Source organism: Chelonoidis abingdonii, chromosome 1 (genome assembly GCF_003597395.2).
Source record: "Chelonoidis abingdonii isolate Lonesome George chromosome 1, CheloAbing_2.0, whole genome shotgun sequence".
NCBI lineage: Eukaryota > Metazoa > Chordata > Testudines > Testudinidae > Chelonoidis > Chelonoidis abingdonii.
The window spans coordinates 83,120,943-83,146,969 of NC_133769.1; the positions used below are offsets into that span (position 1 = coordinate 83,120,943).

General features: G+C 40.4%; 1 long non-coding RNA gene across 1 annotated transcript in view; it reads left to right on the plus strand.

Annotated features, from left to right (window-relative positions):
* The first annotated feature begins 2,391 nt into the window (after positions 1–2,391).
* LOC142045875 (uncharacterized) overlaps positions 2,392–26,027 on the plus strand; it is an 89,064-nt gene continuing 65,428 nt past the window's right edge. Inside the window, exons 1-2 of the long non-coding RNA XR_012654786.1 lie at positions 2,392–2,442; positions 10,777–10,789. This is a non-coding gene — a long non-coding RNA (uncharacterized LOC142045875). The remainder of the gene's footprint in view (positions 2,443–10,776; positions 10,790–26,027) is intronic.

A 26,027-nucleotide genomic window follows, 5' to 3' on the forward strand; every position in this document is an offset into this window, starting at 1 on the left:
GGGAGGTCTTCACTAGCTTGGCGCTCCGTCCAAGTCACAAAGTCCAAATGAACCCCTTCTGGGTTACTAAAGAGTCCAGCACCTAACAGTCTATTTACCCTTGCAAGGGTCTTCAGCCCCAGCTCTGGGTCCTTCCAATTTGTCCCTTTGTTCAGGCTCCCAAATAAGACCTCATCCCTTCCTGGGGTTTATGCCACCTTTATCTGTGGTGCATAGGGGAATCCTGGCCCACCCACTACTCTGTGTGGCCAAACCAGGGACCTTATACACAGCAGCCACATATCGCTTACAGTCCTCTGCTACTAATTCCCTGGGCCTCTTCCTACCAGGCCCTTTTATTTCCAACTCTGCCTCAGGGTCAACATCCTCAGGTCCTTCTTCTTCTGCAGTCTCAGTGTAAGTGCAGCAAGCCATAAACTCTGTCTACATGTTGGGCTCCTTTAGCTAGAGAGGAGCCCCCTTCTTCACTCTTCTGGTCCCAGCCAGCAAATGACCTGCTAAACCCCTACAATGGTCTGTATCCCTGTATTCACCCCTTGCACACTATTGTAATAATCTTTGTACAAAATATGCCTTATGAGGTATCATTTGAAAACTCATAATTTGCTGGCCAATACTGTTCTGATATAAAAAATGTATGGCAACACTGTAAGGTGAAGTTATAGGATTCCACTTTATGGTATTATTAACACGTTTCAAACCACGGCCCCAGTCAGCAAACTGAAGTTGGCAAACAGATCTGTCTCAAACAAAAGAAAGTGTGCTCTGCTTAATTTGCATTTAATCAGTAAACAGTCATCAAGCACAAAGGGAGTTCCAACAGGTGGAGAAACCAATACGTGATATCCTCCCCTGTAGACATTTTGTTTCCTGAATCTCAGCTGGAAATGTTTTCTAGGAGGTAGACAGTAGTTAGGCGGATTGGCCACACACAGACCCGGAGGGGGAGGGGCCACTCCCCCCAGCACATTACAGAGACAAGACACTATAAATATGAGGGTCAAACACCACAAGGTGTCCCTTCTCCCCCTCTCTCAGTTTCTGTCCATTGATTGATTGCACCAGAAGAAACAAAGGAAGCTGCAATTACAAAGAAGAAGGGGTCCTGGCATATACATTTGGGTAGTAAGACTATTGAGAGCATGTGGTGAGAGAAACTTTGCTTTGGCTTTAACAGTTTCTTTATGTTAGGCATTAGTTCTGCTTTATCTTTATTTCTATTCTAACCATTTCTGACTTTTATGCCTCAATATTTGTGTTCATTTAAAATATCTGTAGTTAATAACCTTTCTTTCTTTTATCGAAATCAGTGTTTGAACTGAAATGTTTGGGAAACTCCATTTGAGATAACTGCATTTGTGCATATCAGAAGAGTTTGTACTGTTCAAGAGAGGGTTATGAAGTACAAGATGTAGATTTCTGGGGGAAGACTGGGACTAGGAGTGTGCTGAGGGGGGTCACCCTGCAATTACAGGTGCTGGAACTAGAGGCGCTGTGGGTGTGGTAGCTCCCCTGGGCTTGAAATGGTTTCCATCATATACAGGGTTTACAGATTGGTTCAATGGCTCTCAGCACCCCCACTATACAAATTGTTCCAGCACCCCTGCTGCAGTGTAATTCAGGCTAGTGAAAACCTGAGTGTGACTGGCAGGTTGCAGTGCACACAAGCATAGCTGGGAATGACTTACATTCTAGAGGTTGTTTGTGAGCAGTCCTGGAGGAGAGGCAAAAACAGCAAAGCAGTGTAAAGAACATCCTAGGTTTGAGGGAAGGGGTGACACAGCTATTCATTATTCTAGATTGTACCTTGGGTATGTCACAACCCCTGCAGCTCCTTTTATCTGAGCCTGCTGGGCACTGACTGGCTGTTTCCACGAGGCCTCTCTAAAGAGGCTTGGAGGACGCACCTGTGCTTCTCCTTTCCTGTCACTTTGCTGCTACCAGGGTTAGGGTGCAGTAGGACCTCCTACAGGACGTCACAAAGGCCAGCTACAACCTGTAATGGAAATATTATGAAATGGTCCTCACTCCTACAGCTTTTCCCCCAGAGAGGCACAACCACTCTCTCGGTCCATACCCAGGCAAAACCTCTATTGAAGCATCAGGCCCTATAAGTCTACTTTTTATAAAATTCAAAACATGTTACACAGGCATCTATCTATATATCTCTTTCCAAGTCCTGTACTGTTTTTATGAAATGGCATCATCTTGTTCTTTGGGCGTTTGTAACCTGAGGCTCTACAATCCTGTGCATTTAAATAAACCTCTACCTCGATATAACGCGACCCAATATAACACCAATTCGGATACAACACAGTAAAGCAGCACTATGGGGTGGGGGCGGGGCTGCATGCTCCGGCGGATCAAAGCGAGTTTGATATAATGTAGTATAACACAGTAAGACTTTTTGGCTCCCAAGGACAGTGTTATATTGGGGTAGAGGTATATAAGGAATTATTAAAGATATTAACATAAGAAACACTAAGCTGTTTATTGTTCACACACAAACTATTTTGCACAGCAGATAACCAATCATTTTTTTGCCAGTAACTGGAAAGCATATATGTTCCTGGGCAACAGCTGAATTTCATGCAGTACATAAATTTCTTAACCTGGATTTGTGTGTCTCTCTCACATAAGATGTTATAGGAAATTAAGCCTTGGTTTTGCCTTAAAAAGGGCGAGGGGAAGGCAGGACGAGGACTCCATTTCCCACATTTGTCATTTGAATTGTTGAGCTAGCTACCCTTTACTTTTTCAAGAATACATGTAGTTCTGATACTGTTTTGGCTGTGACATAATTGGCTTTAATAGCCCATATATTCACATTGCCATTAGTACAATCTGTGCTAATAAATTAACATAGCAATTCTGGCACCCAGCCAATAAGGAGCCTTTAGGAAGTCATGGATATGCAGTCTCAGCAGAAAGGAGCTCCCTCCTAGTAAATCCATCACTATATTCCAATGTTTGGTGCTAGAAATGTCTGTATTTGTTAAAATCTCTGTCAATCTCTATATCTCTCTATGAGTATGTCTACACTGGAGCTGGGAGATGTGATTTCCAGCTTAAGCAGACATATCCATGCTGGCTCTGATTGAGCTAACACACTAAAAAATAGAAATGTTGCTTCAGTAGCATGACTAGTGGAAGGGGCTAGCCATCCAAGTTCATACCTTTGGTCTCAGATGGGATTGGACAGGACGCTCATGGCACCGCAGCTACCCTAGCTTAATAAGAGCTAGTGCAGGTACGTCTGCTCAAGAAATTACACCTTCCTGCTCCAGCATAGACATCCCCTGTATCTAAACATTATAAGAACTATTAAGTTAAGAAAATGGTTAATTTTAAATATGAAATAAGATGTGTTCCAAATGAAAAACAATGCATTACTATATTGAGGGTGTACATTTCTTATGAAGAATTTGGAGGTAGCTGAGCAAAAACGAGACTAGAATAAAAGTCCTTAGTTCTGAATGTTTGCTGTGCTTGCTGCTATTCATACTGTGTAAAAGGGGCATCAAGCATGGATGTTCAAAAGTTAATAGAAAATTTTATTGTATATTGTACTACATACACCAAGGGGAAAAAATAAGTGTTCATTTTACTTATGCAGACAAACTATTATAAATTTAATCATAACTTGACGTTGCCACTTGAGTACATATTATACAAAAACTTTGCTTCTGAAAAGAGAACTTGCGGTTTCATGGCGAGAACAGGAAATTGCAAATCAGGATTCCTGTGTTCTCTTTCCAATGCTGCCACTGATCCAGTGTGTTATCTTTGTATCTTAGTTTCTGGAGTATAATATTAGCTACCTTACAGTGTAGGTTATGTGTCCTTTATTAGTAAATATTGATAAAATGTTTATATATAAAAGGTTCTATTTAAATACAAAGTATTACAATATATAGCATTCCTTTTCTTTTATGAAGATTATTCCAATCAAAATATGATTCCACTATCGTAAGCTTGCATATCTAATTTCTTAACTACTAATTGTATTCCATTATATCTGGAATTCATAAATGTAACATCACTAAAACATAACATTTTTCTTCTCTAGCATACCAAAAAAAACATATTTACACCAATTTTGACTGTACTCAAACGGTTAGAAAAAGCACAAACTGGACCATCTCCCTTTTGTCATTTACCACACACCAGAATGAACAAAATCGACATGCCAAGGCACAGGGAATTCAGAAGTGAAAATAAATGAGTTTCAAATAAGCTGCTGTGCAGAATAATAATGTGTCTTCAAAATGATCCTAATCTTTAAAACCAAAATAGTAATTAAATAAAAAGTAATGACATCTCAACAAAAGCTCCACTCATTTCAAATAACAGCACTAGAACCCCCTTGGAGTAATAGCCACAAAATGTCCATCATGTTTATGTATGTGAAGTTTATGCCTCACTAAGTGCATCTTAATGTTGTTTATATGGTGTTTTGTTTACAAGGTTATAAAAACTGATAGGCTCTTAGGTGTTAAAAATATTAACTGGAAGTGTGTGGTATATCACTCTTTGGATTCCCAGATTACCCATTTTATTTGGATCTAAAAAATTTAGTGGCTTTTTAATGCAAGGTTGTGAGTGGCAACCTACTGAGAGGAAAAACAAATCAAAAGCAATTGGTTAATAAAAATTTTCAAATAAATCTGCTATGAGGATATTTTGTTCCAGCCATGCAACCCTTTCCCTACATTCTTCTCACCAGAATGGAACCTTGAGTTAACCTCCTCCAACAGAAGAATTCAATGAAGTCTGCTTTCCATGTGCTTTCTATTAGGCCTTCACCTAAGGATTTTTTCTTTACCACTTTTTTTAGAAAGGATTAATGGTCATGTTTTACCATTTTATTTATGAAGAATAAATTTCTTCTTCAGTATGGGTTGATAAATAATATTCTATAGATATTTCCACAACGAATTCCCTTTTCCAAAAAGGCCTCTGCCACAAATTTTTCACAATAGCACAAAAGACGGACAATTTTCCGTCAAGGAAGATGGTGGCCCCTGATAGCATTAGAGGCCCATATATTCCCTGAGGATATTGGCTCTCTTTTCATTTAGAACAAAAGGAGATGAAAGTCATTTATAGAATTCTCTGCAGAAGAACATTATTCACCAGACTCCACTGAAGAAAAACTTTCAGTTATGAAGAGTAATAGCAAAAACATCTTTAGTCCTAAAGAATTTCAAAACAACTAATTGCACCACATCTACTTAGAGAGGGCAGGAAGGGGAGGCTGAGGGGCATATGGTCTGATTGCTTTCCTCTTCTCTAGAGTGCAGTAAAGCAGCCAAAGCATACTGGGCATGCTGGGTCTAAAAGTTAAGAAAAAATGAAGATTTAATGTTAATACTGTATACTTTCCTATCATTATAAATATTGCATGGTAACATTCCCTTTCATTTCTTATTTACTGTTCATGAATGATATTTTTAATAATTAAAAAAGCAAGAAAATTCCCAGATAAAAGTTATGTTAAAATGGAATTTGAGAGTAAAATGAGATGTTGCAACTATCCCAAAAACAAACATTATGAACCTACTAGGTTCAGAGTTAAGGTTAACATTATGAGAAACCCAAATATATTCATGCATTGAAATGCAGAGCTAATGAGCTGAAATAACCTCAGTTCCATTCTGTAGTGAAACTGAGGGGAAAATATGAAAAACAATCTAATGCATCTTTAAAATATAATTTCTTCTAATCACAGTATCACTATAGGAAGGAATTAAAGTTGTTTGAGTGCACTAACTCTGCATTTCCATATGTAAACATTTTTGGATTTCTTTTAAGGTTAAACTTAATTTTGAATTTTCTGCATTTATAATTAGAGCTTTTAATTTTGGGTTTTACTCAAAAAACATGGACCAAATGCTCCCAATACAAAAACAGTGACATTTGTTTTTATCTAACAAATACTAGAAAAACACTTGAAATGGTTATTTGTATCTAATAGGGCTTGTCTACATGGGAGCAGTAATGCAGAGTACAGGTGGTGTGATTTCTAAAGCGCACTAACATGTTATGCATTGATGGGTCCATGTAGACCCTACTAGTATGCACTAAAGGTTCCCTAGAGTGCTTTAACGTAGTGCTGTTTGAAACAGTACTACATTAAATTGCACTAGGGAATATTACAAAGATTACTTGTTACAATATATACTACTGTAAGGAGTGTGTATATAATGTACATTACTCATCAGAGTATATACAAAAAGAAAGCCCTGAAAACCTTGTTTTGGGGACTTCTACATACAATTCAAAAATTGTTAAAAATAAACTCTGAAAAATGAAATTAATATACCCCCCCCAAACAGAAACCCTATTATACTATTTGGCTTGAGGGCAATCAAACAACCCTATAAGGTATTTTACCCTCAATTATTGATACATACAGTCCAACTGAACATTGCTGATAATACAAAAAGATGGGATAAAACTATTTCCCAAACATCTTCGCCTCCCATTTGAAGCACCAGTTGAAGTCCAAGAGACGGACCCTCAGCTGGTGTAAAATGTCATAGCTCCATTGACTTATGTTAAACTGGTTTTTGTAGCAGAGACTGAAAGACGTAGTACTGTAGCAATGTACCAGCTTGATCAGAAATAGAGAATAATAGAACTGTCATGAAAAGGCTGACCTCACAGAATTCACAAATACATTTTGCAGGCTCAGTATGTTTATAAATTATTCAGATAAGCACCCAAACTTTTTGGTTTCTTAGCGGAGTTGAAACTTCAATCATCTGAGGTTTATTCATCACTATTCATCATTCCTACTTAAGGATATATTCCTCTTTGAGCAGGGGGAGAAGGAAGATGAGTTAGCGTATGATTAAGGCTGGTCTAGAAAAGGATCAAAAGCAAATCTATGTAACAAGAATGTCACCAAGATGTCTTACCTTTCAGCCCCTCTCCTGCAGTGCCAATTTTAAATAGTCCTATTTAGGGCAAAAGTGGTCCTCTTATCAAAAAAAAATCAGAACTTCTTTTGGATGAAAAATCAAGTGATGGATCTGCTAAACAGAGCGCTAGAACTTCCATCATCCCCTTCCCACTGCACATCCAATTCCTCCCTGCCAGGTTCAGAAGGGACCCTTCCCCTTCCTCTGCATGGCTATCCAGGAGCTACAGAGAAGCTGAAGCAGCATCTGCATGGGAAGCAGGGAGCTGGAGAAAACATGAATTCAGAGCTCATTTCCCAGGAATCAGATGCAGAGCTGTATGTGGAATAGGCTATAAGTGCTGGATACTACAGTTGGGTGCTGGTCTGCGTTGGACTCACAGGGGAGATGCTGTGGGGGGGAGGGGCAGGAAACCAGTGCAGATGGGCTCCCAATGAGAGGCACTAACCGAGCCTGGCTTGTAAACCTGCAAACGCCTATTTGCCTGGAATAGAGACTGTACTGGAGAAGGTACCCCAGGCACTTGCCCTGAAGAGCCTTGACTTGCTATTAAACTGTCCCAGGGTTGCCAGCTTGGTAATATTTAAAAACCAGATACTCCAGCAGGAGTGCTGGAACATCTTCTGCCCCACCTCTTCCCCCTGCAGCCCCACCTCTGACCTGCCTATTACCCCCAAAGCCCTGCCCCTGTACCATCTCTTCCCCCAAGCCCCCGCCCTGCCCCGCCTTTTCCCTTGAGGCCCTGCCCCATCCATTCCTCTTCTCCTCACCCCCCTCTCATCACTGCTTTTCCCTTCCCACCCCCCACCACTTGAGTCAGGAGGGACTTGCCTGCAATGCAGGTAGGAAGTGACCCTGGCTGAGTAGCGGCTGGAACCGGTGATAAGCTGGTGCCTCCCTGCCTCCCCCACTTGCAGTAACCGGACTTTGGGTGTCCAGTCAGTAGATCTGACCAGACTCTGTCAGGTCCCCTTTTCGACTGGACTTTCTGGTAAAAAACCAGACACCTGGCCACCCTACCAAGGATCCAAGAAAGAATTTCTATTGCTCCTTTTGAACTGTAATTGTTTCAGTCTCTCTACCTAGGGTATTTGCAACCCTTCTCTTTCCTGCCAGCCCTAGTAAAATACCCTCTCTCTTAGCTATGGGTCTAAGTGGTTATTGGCACCCACCATAGCTACTCCTACAAGGCCTAGGTTGTGAAGCTTCTAAAGTGCTTGCTGCCAAGCTGCATGCTACTGGCACCCTAGTGGTTTGGTGTATGAAGGAGTCTCAACCAGTACAATCATTTAATATTTTTAAAGATGCCACAATTTCAAATCTCTCATGTTTTTGCTGTGAAATTTTCTGCTGAGAAAACAATGAAACTTATAGATCATGAAGTGGGCCAGTAAAAAATATTAGAAATTTACATTTTTATCTGTTTCACAAAGCCTGTGCACTCACTTGAGCATTGTTCCAGATGTGTACAATATGTTTTATGATACACAGAAAAGGACCGATACCCTTCCTACTGAAGTCAGCAGCGACATCCTACTGGTTTAAATGGGAACAGAACTGGAACCAAAGTGGATAGTCATATTCCTAAGTATCCGTTTTTCCTGTACAATGAGACATCCATCTACTCGTTCAGTTATACAAAAATAACAGAACTTTCCATTTCCAAAGGGAATTGCAGCCTTTTATCTACTTTAGGTAGCATCGTGAAGGTACTTTGCCTGATATTGCAGAACTTGTTATATTCTGAAGCCAGATTTTGAGATATTCCATTTCCCAGAAGGCTAGTTGGAAGACAGACAGGAGGCCTAGAAAACCAGACTCAGCTTGTCTTGCAGTTTCTGAAGGCAAATTCAAGTACAAAATTTAAAAAACAGGGAATGCACATATTGTTCTGCTGGTGATAAAATGGAACCTGATAGAAGAGAACCTGCTTAAAGCAAAAGACTCATGGATAAAATAAGGTTAACATGAAGAATCAGCCTGAGGTTTGGGATGATGCAGAATCATAATTAGAGCCTTATTTATCACATTTTCTTCACTTGCATTCTCTTTAAAGAGAATAAGTGATGATACATAACATATACTGAGTTTATGTTTATGCCACTAGCTTATAGCTCCAGGAGGAATTGACTAGTGATGACAGAACTGCCTGCAGAGATGCCAGTTCCCAATTTAGTGTTTCACTTTCTATCTATATTTCAAGGTGCAAGTTTTCAAGGAATTACTGTTCATCATATGCATATTTTAAAAGACTCAGTTTTACATTCATATTGCATATAACTTTTCAGCAGGTTTCCCTGAAGGAAATTAAATAAAATCTAAAAATATAGAACATGAGTATGTGGAAACAAGTATTAGCATGCTAGAGGAATTAAGGACTCAAAAAATGCATTGGTGGAACAAAGATACATACAGTTCATAGCTTATAAAACCAGAAGGGATTGCTATTTTACAGGAGATCAGACTAGATAATCAAACAGGCCATATTTATAAACTATGATCAAGCACCCTTTAACTTTCTCTTAGATAAGATAGATTCAAGGAGTTCAACCTATCACAATAAGGAAAGTTTTCCAACCTTTTAATCATCCTGGTGGCTCTTCTCCAAACCCTCTCCAATTTATCAACATCTTTCTTGAATTATGGACACCAGAACCAGACATAATATTCTAGTAGTGCTCCAGAGCAGTGGTGGGCAACCTGCAGCCCACACGCTGCCCATCAGGGTAATTTGTTGCCAGGCCACCAGACAGTTTGATTACATTGGGATGGCCACCCGCAGCTCCCAGTGGCCACGGTTCGTTGTTCCTGGCTAATGGGAGCCGTGGGAAGCAGCGTGGGCCGCAGGGATGTGCTTGCCTCGACTTCTCACAGCTCCCATTGGCCAGGAACGGTGAACCACAGCCACTGGGAGCTGCCAGCAGCTGTGCAAATTTAAACAAACTGTCTGGAGACCCACCAGCAGATTACCCATATGGGCCGCAGGTTGCCCACCACTGCTTCAGAGCCAAACACAATGTAATATAACCTTCCTACTCCTACACAATATTCCCCAGTTTATACATCCTAAAACCACATTAGCCCCTTTGGCCATAGTATCACACTGGGAGTTCACATTCAGTTAACCATCCATCATGATCCCTAAATGCTTCCCAGGATAGAGTTCCTCATTGTGTAAGTATGGCCTTCATTCATTGATGTATAACTTTACATTTGAACAAAAAAGCCTGTTAGTACGATACCTGAGCTCCTACACTATAATCACCTGAACTGCCAATAATTTACAATTATATACACCTCATAACATATCTTAATGGCGCTTGAAGTCAAGTATATGCACTGCAATATAAAACATTAAAAAAAATTCCATCTGCCACCAAAAAAGGAGAGAGATAGAGAGATAACACTCTAGTATTTTCAGTATATAACCCTTCTGCCAGGTGAAGCCAGCAGCAACAAGGGCCTGGTTCAGTATCTAAGGGTTCCTTTTCAACAATACAACAAAACCATTTCAAGCCCCCACCCAGGGACATGGGACAATTACACACCACCCCCTGGGTGCCTCTAAGATGCAATACTTCCCTTCTCGTAAGCACAGAGTCTGAGTGTAGCAAAAAAAATTTAATAAAGGAGGGAAATAACTCAGCATTAAATTTGTGGAAACACCACAAACAGGGCTCATAAACATAAACCATGATTGAAAGACCCACCCACAGGTAAGGTGGACAGTGTCCTTTTCTCCTCAGGTTCTTAAGTCCAGCAACCCAAAAGTCCCTATAGCCTGCCCATCCCTTCTCTGCACCCTACTCATAGTTGTTGTCCCTGGACAGTGAAGACCCAGAGTTCAGAGGTGCATCTGTAGTGTTCACCTCCCACCCTAGGTGGAGGTTGGGGGTAAGAAGGCACCTTTCTCACTCCACTACTATCATAAGCATCTTTCCCAAATCTGCACCTTAGTGTCCAAAATCTGGGTGCTTGTATGAAACTCCCCCAAGCTTATTACCAGCTTGGATCTGATCTCGCTGCCACCAGCCAGGAATTTCCAGGGCCTGACTCCCTCTCTGGTCTCCCCAAACCTTCTCTGGGGGACCCCAAGAACAGAAACCTGAGTCTCACACCAAAGGAAAACAACTCCTCCCCTTGTCCCTCTTTATCTTCATCTCCAGCTCCCCTTCCCTGGGTTATCCTGGGGCGATACTGTACTTAAACTCCTGATGCAAAACGAGAGGGCAATTTACCTTCCCCCTCCTTCTTCCCTGAGGCTATGCATTCAAACCTAGTCAAGTAACACAAGAAGATTTCCTCCTCCCTTCATTCTTAGCCTTAACCAGAGAAAAACCTCAAACAGGTTTTAAAAAGAAGTTAATAATAAAAAAGAGGAGAAAGACATAAAATATCTTCTGTATCAAGTGACATATACAGAGTCAATTGCTTAAAGAAAAAATATGAATAAACAGCCTTTCAAAAAGAGATACAATTTAAACATTCCAGCACACACACAGTAAATAACAGAACAAAACATATAAAAGCCTATTGCTTTGCTACCTTTGTACTTACAACTGGGAAACTGAAGATGAGAAGCTTGCAGATAGAAAAAGATCCTCTCTCATAGCTGAGAGCCAGACAAAGACAAAAACCCCAAAAAATTCCCTCCCCTGAGCTTTGAAAAATCCGGTTTCCTGATTGGCCCTCTGGTCAGGTGTTCGGTTCCCTTTGTTAACACTTTACAGGTAAAAGAAACATTAACCCTTAGCTATCTATTTATGACAGCTACTCAGGCACTCACTCACCACTCCTCTTTGTGGGGTTCTGCTCCTCTCTGCCAACCGCCCTGCTGGCCACTCACCAAGATGTCTTCAGGGTCCACTGCTTAACAAAGCTCTCAGTGATTTCAGCTGTTAATGGGGGAGCCTCACTTCTGGTGCATACTGGGAAGTCTCTTGCATCAGAGATACTATCCCAAAGCAGGTCTAATACTTAGATTTTAGCATCAGTGATTTCAGCTCTACAGCATGTAACAAGACTCTCAATTGAGTCTAAATTAGCTCTGTTATTACACAGTGGAAAGAGGAAGGATCAGATGATGTCTAGGCCCCACACCACCAGGTACAAGTACCTGCCCCACCCTCTCTTAACTCACTGGGCTTGGAATCCATGTCCCCTGCCTAATGAGTGCCATTTAGTTGAGAGTGAGTACCTCAACTGGGAAATGCCAAATACAGTTCTGCTGCCCTGGATTCACACAGTAAGGATAACAACCCTTTACACTCCTGCCCCAATAACAAGGAGACTGGGAATCCAACACCAGCCAAAAGTGACCATTTAGGCAAGCAATCCCCTCATGCTGACCACCTAGGCAGGTTGGGTGTGTCCTTGTAAACAAGATCAGCTCCTAAAGTCGTCTTCTACAGCTCAACACTAGATGTCAGGAGAGAGCTCAATCAGACTCTGCTTACAAGTAAAACATTAATATTGCCAGGAAATACCCCCTAACCATCCCAAAACATGTATATAAAGCCAGACCCTGCTAACCTTACTCATAGTAAAAATCAAATTGCTACATACCAAGTTGCTACTAAACCAAAAAATGGCAAAATATTTTGGCTCCATAATATATATTTCTTAATAACATAGAACCACTGAACATTTTGCACAGTTGTCTGGCATTATGAGTGAGATTTTTCAGAAGCTCTTAACGTTCATCTAACAGCTCTCATTGAAGTCAGTAGGAGCAGAATTAGGCGAAAACTGAGTGCTTTAGAATATCCCATTGTACAGAGGTACCATTCATGACTAGATATGATCAGATGGAGGGATACGTGGCATGCTTTAAAATTAAATCTCTCCCATCTCTTGCTGAGAGCACTTTAGTCCTACCTTGCTTTTGAAAAACTCAAACTGGATTGCTTTTCCCTGAAAAACCAGATGTCCTGGCCAAGGTAATTGAACTGCTCTCCTAAAATTATGTTAATTGTTTTCAAACTAAATAAATGTCTCTGCACCCCAACTGTTGGGGCATTTTGGTTTGTTGCATTCATCTGGAAGGAATAAAGAGGTCCAAAGAGTCAAAGGCGTTAACTTAACCCAGTCAATGCCCAACATTGAACAGTTTTAAGCACGATTCTGGGTTTGGTATACAGATACCTCAGCCTGCTTAGTACTATGGCAAACACCATCAAAAAATCCTTTTAACCTTTTATTAAACATACAAAAAAAGAAGGAAAAATAGTGAAAACATTTGAAATGTAAAGTATTAAGTAAAGCTTTCATTTTAACTAAATCACTTTTTCTTTTTCCCTTTAGCTTGAAGGAGTTTTTAGAACAATCCCTCGATTGTCTGACAGTCTTTTAGATGGTTTAAAGATGGTAATAACTATCCTTTCTGGGGAAAAGAGGAAGTTAGTTGAAATGGTCAGGAGCTCTTGTTATTGCTGCTGTTATTAAAGTCCAATCCCATTTCCTAGAACACAGAACAAAACACACGTACACGGGAAGAGAAAATAGGAGCAAAGATATAAAATGCAGCTTGTGTCTCTATAGGCTTCTGGCCTATTTCTAGCAGCCAGAAGAGAGAAGCCTGCATTGTTACAAGTATAATGAATATTTTGTTTAAAGTTATTTCATAGACTGGTTTAGTAATACTATATAAATACTGGGCCAGATTCCTCAGCTAATTTAAATTGGCATAGTTCCATTAAAGGCATAGTTCCAATAAAGTCTGTGCTAAGACAATTTACACCAGATGAGGTCAGGCCTACTTTAAGTTTTAATTTCTTCCTACACTTATTATTCAAATTTTGTTTTAATTTGGGGGCATCATGTTTTTCTTTCTTTCAAACTCATCACACAGAAAATTTATTCTCTTCTTCTTTACAGACCCATTCTATCTGTAAAGTCATAAGAAAAAGACCTGTCTGTCTCATGTTAGCATGACAGTTATTTTTTGGCTAGCACAATCAGTTTATACTAGCAACAAAGATAGTGGGTCTGCATCAGCTAGATAAAGCTTGGCTGTTTATTAAGCATCCTTGTCAGCGCCTCAGGCTTTTAATTATCTCCAGGTGGTTTTTATCTAAATGATACAGGATCACAACTTCAGTTCTTGCTTAAATATTAATATTTCAGAGTTATTTCTTCTGAGGTTTGAAAAAGTTGTAATATAGTTTATGAAGTTTTAAATTAAGTGGTTTCCACATCACCACTCAGACCATAAAAAGTAAGAATTTCTACATCATGTCAGTGGACTTGTAGTCCAGTATCATGTTTCTGACACTGGACATAATCAAAGCAAGGGAAAGAAATCTCATAGTGGGGCTGATCAAAAAACAGAATTTCCGTTCTGCAGGGAAGTTCTGGTATTTTGACTTTTTGTTTTTGTTTGGCATCAGAATGAAAAGTCAAAAATTTTCACAAAATGAAAGTTTCCAAAAAAAAAAAAAATTATTTAGAAGCATTCAAATGTTTAATTTCAATGTTTTCAATCTAAATGAAACATTTTGACATACCCAAATGGAATTTTTTTGTTTCAGGTTCATATTAATCTTTCCGTCCACCTGAGTCACCACAGTGCCTCATGGGAGATGTAGTTCCATGTCCCTTCTCCCCTCCATTTTCCCCTTTAAAACCTGTTTTCTGAATTACCTCTATCTTCTGTAATACATCATGGTCTTTCCTGATGGCTGAGCGGCCATGGTTCCTCATGGGACAAAATATTACAACTGCCATGATGCACTGCTGTACCTTAGGTGGATAAATAGATGATCTGAAACAAAACTTTTTGTTTGAAAATTCCACCAAAAATATTTTTTCCTGTGGAAAATATTTATTTTAATGAAAGTGCATTTTGCAAAGGGAAAATGTCTCATTCAACATTTTTTTGATCAGCCTTACCCCATAACAAACTATTCAGAGATAATTTATCCACAATGGAAGTTTCTTTCTAGACTCTAAGTTTGGATGTTGGCTGATGCCATGAAACATGATTGTGCCTTCTAATGTTTCTCAGTCTTGCTTACGTTACCTCAACTAGGTTTCTGTAATCCTACTTTAAGGCACAATCTCTAGTACCAATGAGTTCTACAGATTAACTATGCACTGCACAAAAAAATGTTACTTTTGTTTGTTGCTGCCCTTCCAGTTTTGCTATGTCCTTTTATTTTATGCTAGGAAAAAGAGTAAATAGCAATGCACAATTTACCTTTTCTATACCATTCACCATTTTGAATACTTCTATCATTTCTGTTCTTATTCATCTCCTTTCTCAATGAAATAGTTTCCATCTTTTCAGTCTCTCTTCATAAGGAGATCTTTGCATGCCTACAATAATTTTTGTCACTCATCTCTCAGCCCCCTGACTGTCTGCTATAGATAACAGTCTGGCTCCACTTTGAGTAAGTGAGAGCCCATGCCTTGAGTATAGACTCTTCCTTACACAAGTGCCTAATAAATTTAAACCCGTCACCTTTAAACTATCTTTTAATCCATATATTGAGATTCAGATGCATCCTTTTATCTAGTTTCCTGTACTTAGAAGTAGCACCACTTCAGAGCAAGCAACCTGAGAGATTCTGGACCTAAGCTTCTTTGATAATCATCTACATTTATCTTCCAGGACCTCTTTCCTATTCCTTTCTACAACACCTCCTCTCTCTCAGTACTTTTCTTTGCTCTATACTTGTTGTTCTTTGCATTATAGCAGCACTTAAATGCCCCAACCAAAATTGGATTTCCATTGTGTTAGGCAGGAGAGACATGCAGTAAATGACCACACCTGCCTCAAAGCACTTCTCATTTAAACAGACAAGGCTATGGGTATATCTCCACTTTGAGCAGGGGGCATGATTCCCAGATCAAGGACACATACTTGTGCTAGCTGTCATCAAGCTAGCACACTGAAAATAGAGTGTAGCCATGGCAGGGCAAGCAGCAGGAAGTGCTAGCATCCCTGATGGCCATGTATTTGAGATGGCTAGGTATGTATTCATCGCAGGTAGCTCTTCCTGCTGTGTGTGCTTCCATGGCTTCATTCTATTTTTAGCATTCCAGCTCAATGACAGGTTGGACAAATATGTCTCCTCAAGCTGGTAATCAGACCCTCAGCTGTAAATGTAGGCATACCCAAAAAGGGAGGGACGGTAAATAGAGAAGCAGCAACTTGGGTCACACTGGGTCAGTGGCAGAACAAGGACTAGAACCTATGAAGTTCCACTCCAGTGCTCTATCCACTGGCCCACACTGCTTCTTCAGTGTCTATTGTAAATTGGCACCATTAACTGGGGGCATAGATTGCATTAAATATTGTCTTTATGTTCAAGCTGAAATTAAGTTTTTAGTGCTTTACATAGTTTAACAGATCTTTATGTATTCCACTCAACTAATTAAAGCTCCCTACTCCTTCAGTGCTGAACTCCTACTTAGTCCAGACTCCCTTGTGCCTAGTCTATCAGAACCTATCACTCTGTCGGGGGCTTCTGCTTCTCAGCTCAAGAACTGCAATCCCCAGTCATACTTCTATTCTATATGCACATCAGTTCCCCAGTTAAAATTCATAGTATTATGAAATTAGTAATTATTTTCAACATTACAATTCATTTTTTAAACTAAAGCATATGTATAAGTGAGGTGGGTTAGTAGCTTATTTGAAAAGTAAGCATTAATAAGGCAAGATTATCTAGTTCAAAAATGGTTTTGTTTTAAAAAAACTCAGTGAATAAAATAGCATCAACCATATTTTTTAAAAAAAATTATCCAGAAGGGCAAATTAAATTGACTTAAGGGGCTATTTGAGTAAAAACATACTTTACTTTGAATATTTTATAATATAATACATAAATCACTGCAGAAAAACCTGTATTCCAAGTTAACTCAGGGGATAGGAGAAAGGTTAAAGCTTAGATAAGTAATGTATGAGAAAGAAAATCTCCATTACCTTGAGGAAAGGAACCATGGTATGATGATGCAGATTTTTTGGAGAACAGATTTATTAGTGCCTTCAAGCAAAAATTTGCTAAGGATCCTGTTCATTAAAGAAAAGAAAATGGACTCCTGTTGTTGGTTCAAGCTGTTTCTACAATTTGCATCCCAATGTGTTTGTCCTAGTTAGGGGCTATCCCAGCTGTCCAAAGACAAGAGGGATTCCTTAATATACTTTGCCTTACTGAAATAACAGACTGAGGTGCTCTGAGGTTTCCACCAATGTTGAAGAAGGAAAACAAAATTATTCTGCTCTGCTAACATTTTTCTAGGGTTTGTCATTGACCAAAGGCAATTTTTGTAAATAAACAAATTTACATGAAACAGCTAGACATTTTCCAGTGATGATGAAAACAAAGTCTGAAGAAATTGAAGTCTGTTCACACATCAAAAATGTTTATTAAAATTTCTAGATTGGACAATTTTTAAGTTTCACTGAAAAAAATTGTGTAGGAAACTTCGGGAAATATTCCAAACTCTAACCCTAATTACATGTGATATCAGTTTTCTTTTAATGTTATTTTTAAAATAGTTACACAAAGAGATCCCTAGAGAATTGTAGGGCTCAATCATGCTCTAATTTACATGGGATTGTATACTATATGTCACTGCAAAGTTTAGCATATCCCCAAAACAGAATACTTCTTTAGATTCCATTTAGAGACAGAATCAAACTGGAATATGGTGGAAGACTGGAGGCAGACAAATTAAAATGCTATTAATTCCATAAGTATGAAGTAAATGCCCTGCTATGATGTAACATAAAACTGACAGTAAGAACTGTTGTGATAACTGGGCCTACAAATTTACCCTAACTATAAGCTCAATTGTAAAAATATATTAAAGTTCATAAGATATTTCAATAACCTATTAGAGGAAAAGAAGGTCCAGCTGTTTTCAACAATGAATGTTATAAACAGGAGCAATAGAACCAGATAGAGAGGTTAAATTACTCCAAATAAAAAAAGGCCACCTTGATATGATACAAGGACTATGTTGAAATCATCCTTGGTAAAAAACACACGACATGGAACCAGAAACTAATGAACCAAAATTGGTGTGTCAGATGTTAGTCCAAATTGGTGGACAAAATCATGAGGGGACGGGCTATTCCATCCATCACTCTCTTTTTTGAAATCCTTAAAGAAAGACTTTGAGGGGAGAATATGAAAAAAAAAACAGATGGAGGCTACTGGAGTGAGTTTCACCATCATGGCTGCTACCCTCATCTTTTCCTGGGACCCCAGGGCTTCATCACTGTGATCCTGAAAGATGTCCTGACCAGACCAGGTAAAAGAGAGAGGGGCCCAGTTAACATCACGACCCCTACCAGCTCCAGCTGAATCCCAACCACCACCTGAGATTGAGCAGGATTGGACTTTTGCAGCATCAGAATCAATAGTTACAGCTCATCTCAACTAACTTCTCTTTTACCAAAAAGGACAGTTATTAGCATCTAACAGACTGACAAGGTGGGCGAGGTAATGTGTCTTAGTGGACCAACTTCTGTTGATGAGAGAGAAGCTTTCGAACCACACAGAGCTCTTCTTCTTCAAGAGGGGAACAAGAAATGTTAAAATGATGGCCTTACTTAACCCTGTACATTTCAGGTGTTTTAACTGTTTTCTTTCTTTTCTGTATCTTTATTAAAAGGTTAAAACGGACTTTTAATAGTGTGATGATTCCAAGCAGGCTGATATCTCTGTATACCAAATTCTGAACCTTATTTAACATTGTTTAATGTTAGATGGTGACTAAGTTATGTTAACATCTTTAGTATATTTATTCCACTTAAATTAATAGAACAGAACCTAAATAGAGTTTGAAACTCTGGAAGCTTGAAAGGTCCTTTTGACTTATAAACTGAGCAAGTTTTCCAGGGAATTCACTCTAAGTGAATAAACATGGAATACCATGAGTCTTTTTACAGCATCACTTTTCTGACTATAGCCACACTTTAAGAGGAATTCTTGTTTGCTGTTGTTCATGTCAGAGACAAAGGTAACTGGAGAACAGTAGTAACCAGATTGCTGAATAGGTCTGACAAGTTCTTAGAAAAGGAATGTGCAGTGCTTACCTTTTATTGACTGTTAAGCAAAATATTAGAGAATAGAGAAATAGGCATGTCATATCTGAGTCACTGACAGCAGAATAAGCAGTTTCTAGCATAATGCTATGTATAAAACAACAAAGCAAACAAATATCAAGCCTCTTCTCACAAGGCTGACATGAATTATTTGCATGTTGTAAGTCACTTTGCTTTGCTGCAGTTTTTTTCAATGCCCAGTGTGTTACAGAAATCCCCAACTAACGAGAAAGAGGTGGAACAAAATAACCTCTGTCAATAATATCTGATTTACAGGCATAATTATCTTTCTGAAATATAAAAAGCAACTGTGGTCAAATGATCTTCCCACATGCTTCACAACAGAATCCACACACCGTGTGGAGGTTCAAAACTCACTCCCCTCCTGGGGCTTTAATATATTATGTAAATGAACAAAACAAGTCTTCTCCCCAAACTTGGGTCCTCCTAGATTAGCTTCTTCTGAATCTGTTCTGAATCTTCTGTAAAAGGAGAAGCCATCCTAGCATCTTGTCTCTGATTTAATACGAATAAAGTTCTTTGGCCTAGCCACATACTCTAAAACTATAGGGTCTGATTTTGATCTTATGTTGGTTTTACAACATTATAACACTGTTAACTTCCATTGAATTACCTCCAATTTACACTGCTAAGAGTGAAATAGGAAACAGGTCAAGAGGTGTTTTTCTTAAATTTAGCAAGCTGGAGAAAATCCCAAACCATGGCACAGTATTTTCACTGCTGTTAATAACTAACACATATTTGTCCTCTGTAAAAGGATAAGGTGTAATCTAAATGCACCTTTGATCAGCATTATTAAAAGCTCAAACACCTAATTTTTTTATATATAAGAAGAGTCTCTCTGGCTGGTAAAACAGCTCTAGAAGAAATGCCAACAAGATTCTTGCAGACATTCCTCTGTTTAGCAACACATAGACTAAGAATAGCGATGAGCCATACCAAATCCATAATTTATTGAAAAGATGCAGAGTCGTCAGAATATTTTTTCCTTTCACCTTAGAAAAGGAATATTACTTTCTCCTCTTGATCTGCTGCTTACAAATAGGGAAGAATTGGTAGGGGAAGTAGATGTGGGTGACAACCTGGGCAGCAGTGACCATGAGATGGTTGAGTTCAGGATCCTCACAAAAGGAAGAAAGGAGAGTAGCAAAATATGGACCCTGGACTTCAGAAAAGCAGACTTTGACTCCTTAGGGAACTGATGGGCAGGATCCCAGGATCCCCTGGAAGGCTAATATGAGGGGAAAAAGAGTCCAGGAAAGCTGGCAGTATTTTAAAGAAACCTTATTGAGGATGCAGGAACAAACCATCCCGATGTGCAGAAAGGATAGCAAATATGGCAGCTGACCAGCCTGGCTTAACAGTGAAATCTTTGGTGAGCTTAAACAGAAAAATGAAACTTACAAGAAGCAGAAACTTGGTCAGATGACTAGGGAAGAGTATAAAAATATTGCTTGAGCATGCAGGGGTGTAATTAGGGAGGCCAAAATGCAAGAGTTGCAGCTAGCAAGGGATGAACGTTAACAGGTATGTTAGCAACAAGAAAAAGATCAGGGAAAGTGTGGGACCCTTAATGATTGGGGGAGGCAATCTAGTGAGAGATGATGTGGAAAAAGCTAGTATACTCAATGTTCCCCCCCCCCTCAGTCTTCACAGACAAGGTCAGCTCCCACACTGCTGTCCTGGGCAACACAGTATGGGGAGGAGGTGAGCAGCCCTCAGTGGTGAAAGAACAGTTTAAGGACATGCACAAGTCCATGGGTCCAGATCTAATGAATTTGGGGGTGCTGAGGGAATTGGCTGATGTAATTGGAGACCCATTGGCCATTATCTTAGAAAACTCGTGGCAATTGGGGGGAGGTCCAAGACGATTGGAAAAAGGCAAATAAATTTAATGCCTATCTTTAAAAAAAGGGAAGAAAGAGAACCCAGAGAACTACAGACCGGTCAGCCTCACCTCAGTTCCTGGAAAAAACATGGAGCAGGTCCTCAAGGAAACCATTTTGAAGCACTTGGAGGAAAGGAAGGTGATCCAGAACATTGAGTGCTCCAGGGGTCGGTCCTGGGTCCGGCTTTGTTCAATATCTTTATTAATGATCTGGACAATGGGATAGATTGTACCCTCAGGAAGTTCGCGGATGACACTAAAGCTAGGGGGAGAGGTAGATACACTGGAGGGTAGGGAGAGGATCCAGAGTGACCTAGACAAATTGGAGGATTGGGCCAAAAGAAATCTGGTGAGATTCAACAAGAGCAAAGTCCTGCACTTAGGACTGATGAATCTCATGCACTACTACAGGTTGCGGACCGACTGGCTAAGAAGCAGTTCTGCAGAAAAGAACCTGGAGATTACAGTGGATGAAAAGCTGAATATGAATCAGCAGTGTGCCCTTGCTGCCAAGAAGGCTAGCAGCTTATTGGGCTGTATTAGTAGGAGCACTGCCAGCAGATCGAGGGCAGTGATTATTCCCCTCTATTCAGCACTAGTAAGGCCACAGCTGGAGTACTGTGTCCAGTTTTGGGTCCTCCACTACAGAAAGGATGTGGACAAATTGGAGAGAGTCCAGCAGACGGCAACAAAAATGATCAGGGGGCTGGGGCACATGACTTATGAGGAGAGGCTGAGGGAACTGGGCTTGTTTAGTCTGCAGAAGAAAAGAGTGAGGGGGGATTTGATAGCCATCTTCAAACTACCTTAAGAAGGGGTTCCAAAGAGGATGGAGCTTGGCTGTTTTCAGTGGTACCAGATGACAGAACAAGGAGCAATGGTCTCAAGTTGCAGTGGGAGAGATCTAGGTTGGATATTAGGAAACACTATTTCACTAGGAGGGTGGTGAAGCACTGGAATGGGTTACCTAGGGAGGTGGTGGAATCTCCATCCTTACTGGTTTTTAAGGCCCGGCTTGACAAAGCCCTGGCTGGGATGATTTAGGTGGTTACTGATTTGAGGTTTAGACTAGATGACCCCCCAAGGTCTCTTCCAACCCAAGTTTTCTATGATTCTATGAAATGAACCATACAGTATCATGAACCCACTCTGGCACACCAACCTCTGCCCCTTTCTTTATAATAGGCTCTATGTGCCCATACCATGTTTTTCCTGTATGGAGAATGCAAACTCAATCCCAAGTCATGCAGATTCTTCCTCATGCTTCCTCACTAGAGTCAGGTCTCCCCAGGATCTTCTGCTGCATAAAGGATCAGGCGTTCAGCAACCTAAACTCATGGATCCTTAGTGATCTGCAAAAGGTCCCTAGCCTTTGCATTGCAATCTTTTTTCACACTCGTTTTCTGTGGCCTATTCTGAGCACTTCAAACTATAGTGATTGGAACTACATTTACACCTAAAATAGACACAGCAAAGCTCCTACAAGAAAAATCCCCACTGTCCAGACCATCTAAGAATTTAGGACAATGCATCTGTGCATTTGGTCTGTGGTAACTTGCACACCTTTGCTTAGCAGTTTTATTAAGAGGGAATGGACGGGTTAATAGAAAGAAGCCAGGTCCCAGCCCCACCAATCCCAGGGATCTGGATCCTAGTGAAGCTTCAGTAGGATGTAGAGGTGCCAAGGATACAGCATTTCCACCTCCCCTTCACCTTCTCCTGCCATATCTACCAAAGATGCTCCTCTCCCCTTGTGGAAGAGAAAGTGGCATGGGGCAAATGCAGCTTGCTTTACTTGGATGAGTAAGGAAAGTAAGATTTGGCCCTAACTTTGTTTAATGATAACTATTACATCTTTTTCCTTTATTGCATTTCTCATTTCATATTTATATTCCAGGAAAATATACTATTAAATAATGTGCTTGCTTTGTTGAGAATGAATATAAAGGAATATGAAAAACAAGGTGGGTGAGGTTATATCTTTTGTTGGGCCAACTTCTGTTAGTGAGAGACACAAGCTTTCAAGATTACACTGAGCTCTTCTTCAATAACACTGAATATAAATGAATGCATCAAATAAGCATGAGGAAGCTTTTAAAGAAAACTGAAATAGATTTCAAAGTAAAAATGCTATAGTAATTCATTTATGAAGAATCCATACTATGAAGAGTAGCAGTAGTTACATTTTATGTCCATCTAATGGTCTGAGATATGAAAAAAATAGTCTTCATTATAATCATCTAGGCAATCAAAAATATAAAAGTCATGTCTTGCTACATATTTTGAATTGAAGCCTTTGCAAATTCAGCTTTTTTTCACAAGCCGTTTGTATTCAACAGTGCAGACATGCCAAAGTGTCAGACTAGTATACACATTTGCTAATCTTGTGTGCTTATGTCAGTGTTATTTAGGTTATCAAAGCCATTAGCTGCACAAAACTGGAATTGCAAAAACATGTTTATCAATTGTTTTACCACAATTATTTTTCTTAGCCTCTAACATGAATTTTTAGTTCTATTTTCAGTGATTAAAAAGAAGGCGTTTCATGTCCCTTTACTTAAAATTTAGCATACTCCATGTAATGTGATGCATTAAATTGCTTATCCAGTGTAATTCTCTTTTTATAATGCAAACTCTACCCTTAAGCCCTGGAGCTATTATATCAGCAGTTCCTGACAAAAACATAAACCTGTGAATGTGTTGAAAGTATTCAATGTGGCTGCTGCCACTCTGGGCTCATGAACACACTGCGAGGCAAGCAGAAAAGATTTATAAAAAACTTAACTTTTTTTAAAAAATAAAAGCATACATCATCTTTTTTATCGTCTATACACTGCATTTTAACAAGGCATATTTACAAGATAAAGCTGAGAGATCTGTTAAAAGATAACAGCAACTCTAAAAAGAAACTTTAAGAGATGCTGAAAATTTCTCTAATATTAAGAACTACTGTATTTATCACTTTAAAAAAAGCATTAAGGAACAAATTACCAAGTTCTACTGAAAATCACTAGCAACTATAGAAACAGCAGAAGGCTGGAAAGCCAGTAGACATAAAAAATTTATAAGGAGATTCACTGAACTAACAAAATATAAAAGCAAGTAAAGATAGATAAACAATTTAAGAAATGGAAATTTCTTGAAATTTGATTTGCTATAACAAAATGGTATGTAAAAATTTTACAGCATCATCAAAAGAGAAAAAAATAGAACATGAATCTAATAACAGGGAATGTAATGTGATATTCCAGTAAGCTTGTCAACAAGTCAAGAGATATCTAGAGCATCAAATCTAGAAGATAAACTGTTACAAGGCAATCCATTAGAGTAGCTTTGAATGCTTTTTTAGATAGATGTTTTAGCTGTAGGTAATAAATGAAACCCCAACAGAAATAAAAATAACCATTTCCTTACAACAAAATGAATAATAATAATAATATATCTACTGTGTAGCTCAAAGCATAGAAGCTCCTTCACAGCCCATTCATATAATATTTATTCAAGTTAGTTCTATTTGCTTCAGTAGGACAACTTCCATAAGGGTTATTCACAAAAGCATGGGCTAAGGGGTGGGGACCTTAATTTCTCATTCCTCCACTATAATGCATGGGGGTTTGGTCATAAAGGTTGCAAATGCCTCTTGTGAAGTATTGGGCACATCCAACTCCCTCTAAGGAGTCAACAGAGGACTGGGTGGTACAGGGCTCAGGGCAGAGGACTGGGGATGTGGGGGGGGTCAGGGCTGGGTGACTGACCCTCCCAGAATCCCGAACCCCCCACTGCTCTTTGCCCTGACTACCCCTCCTGGGACCCCACCCCCTATCTAAGCCTCCCTGCCCCTTGTCCTCTGACTGCCCCCCTAGGACCCTACCCCCTACCTGTCCCCTGATTGCCCCAACCCTTATCCACACCTCTGCACCCAGACCCATCCCCTGGACTCCCATGCCTATTTAACCACTCTCCGCCCCGTGACAGGACCCCCAGAACTCTGGACCCATACAACCCCCCTGCTCCCTGCCTGCCCCAACCCCCCTCCATATCGCTGCCTCCTGACAGCCCCCCTCCAACTCCCGACTCATCCAACCCCCCCAGCTCCTTGTCCCCTGACCACCTCCTCCAGAGACCCCCCCTCCCTAACTGCTCCCCCAGGTCCCTCCTTGCTCCCTGTTCCCTGACTGTCCTGACCCCTATCCACCCCCCAAACAGACCCCAGGACTCCCATGCCCCATCCAACCCCCCTGCTCCCTGACTGCCCCCTCCAGAGATTCCCGCCCCTAACCACTCCCCCAGGATCCCACCCTCCCATCCAACCCACCCTGCTCCCTGTCCCTTGACTGCCCTCACCCCTTACCATGAGGCTCCCCGTTCATCTGGAGCCCTGGCGCCGCCGTGCACGCAGCCCAGCCCCGCCCCTCAGAGCGAAGTGCACGCAACAGCAGGGCTCTGGATGAGCGGGGAGTGTCTTTACCTCTCCACAGAGCCAAATGCTGCCCCACAGGAGCGCGCGGCGGCAGGGCTCTGGAGGAAGGCAGGGGAGGGGCCGGCAGCTTGCTGCGCTCGGCAGGCGCTCCGGCCAGGGACCGCAGACCCCGCAGCTTGCTGCGTAGGCAGGATTTTTAATGGCACACGAGTCCCAGCAGGCAGCCGCCTGCCATTAAAAATTGGCACGCGTGCCATAGGTTGCCGACCCCTGATATAGTCTGACCTCTGGTATAATACAGGCCACAAAACTTCCCCAAAATAATTAGCGCATATATTTTAGAAATATATAGAGCATATTTTTAGAAACACATCCAATCTTGATTTAAAAATGGTCTGTAATGGAGAATCCACCATGATCTGTAAATTGTTCCAGTAATGAATTCTCTTTCACCATTAAAATTTTACACCTTATTTCCACTCTAAAGTCAGTATCTGCTGGATCCAGGGAATTTAAATGTGGCTAGATGCACTCTGAATTCTAGAGTCTGCTAGATCCAGGGTTGTGGCCAAATTGCATACATCCCAGTGATATGAACTCAGGGCTCCAGGAAGGCAGAGCCAACTCTTGCATCCACAGCTTCATGGATATTGTTACTCAAGCTAGCTTTGATCTAGGTAGATCAAACTTAGCTTGGGTATGGCTACATATGCT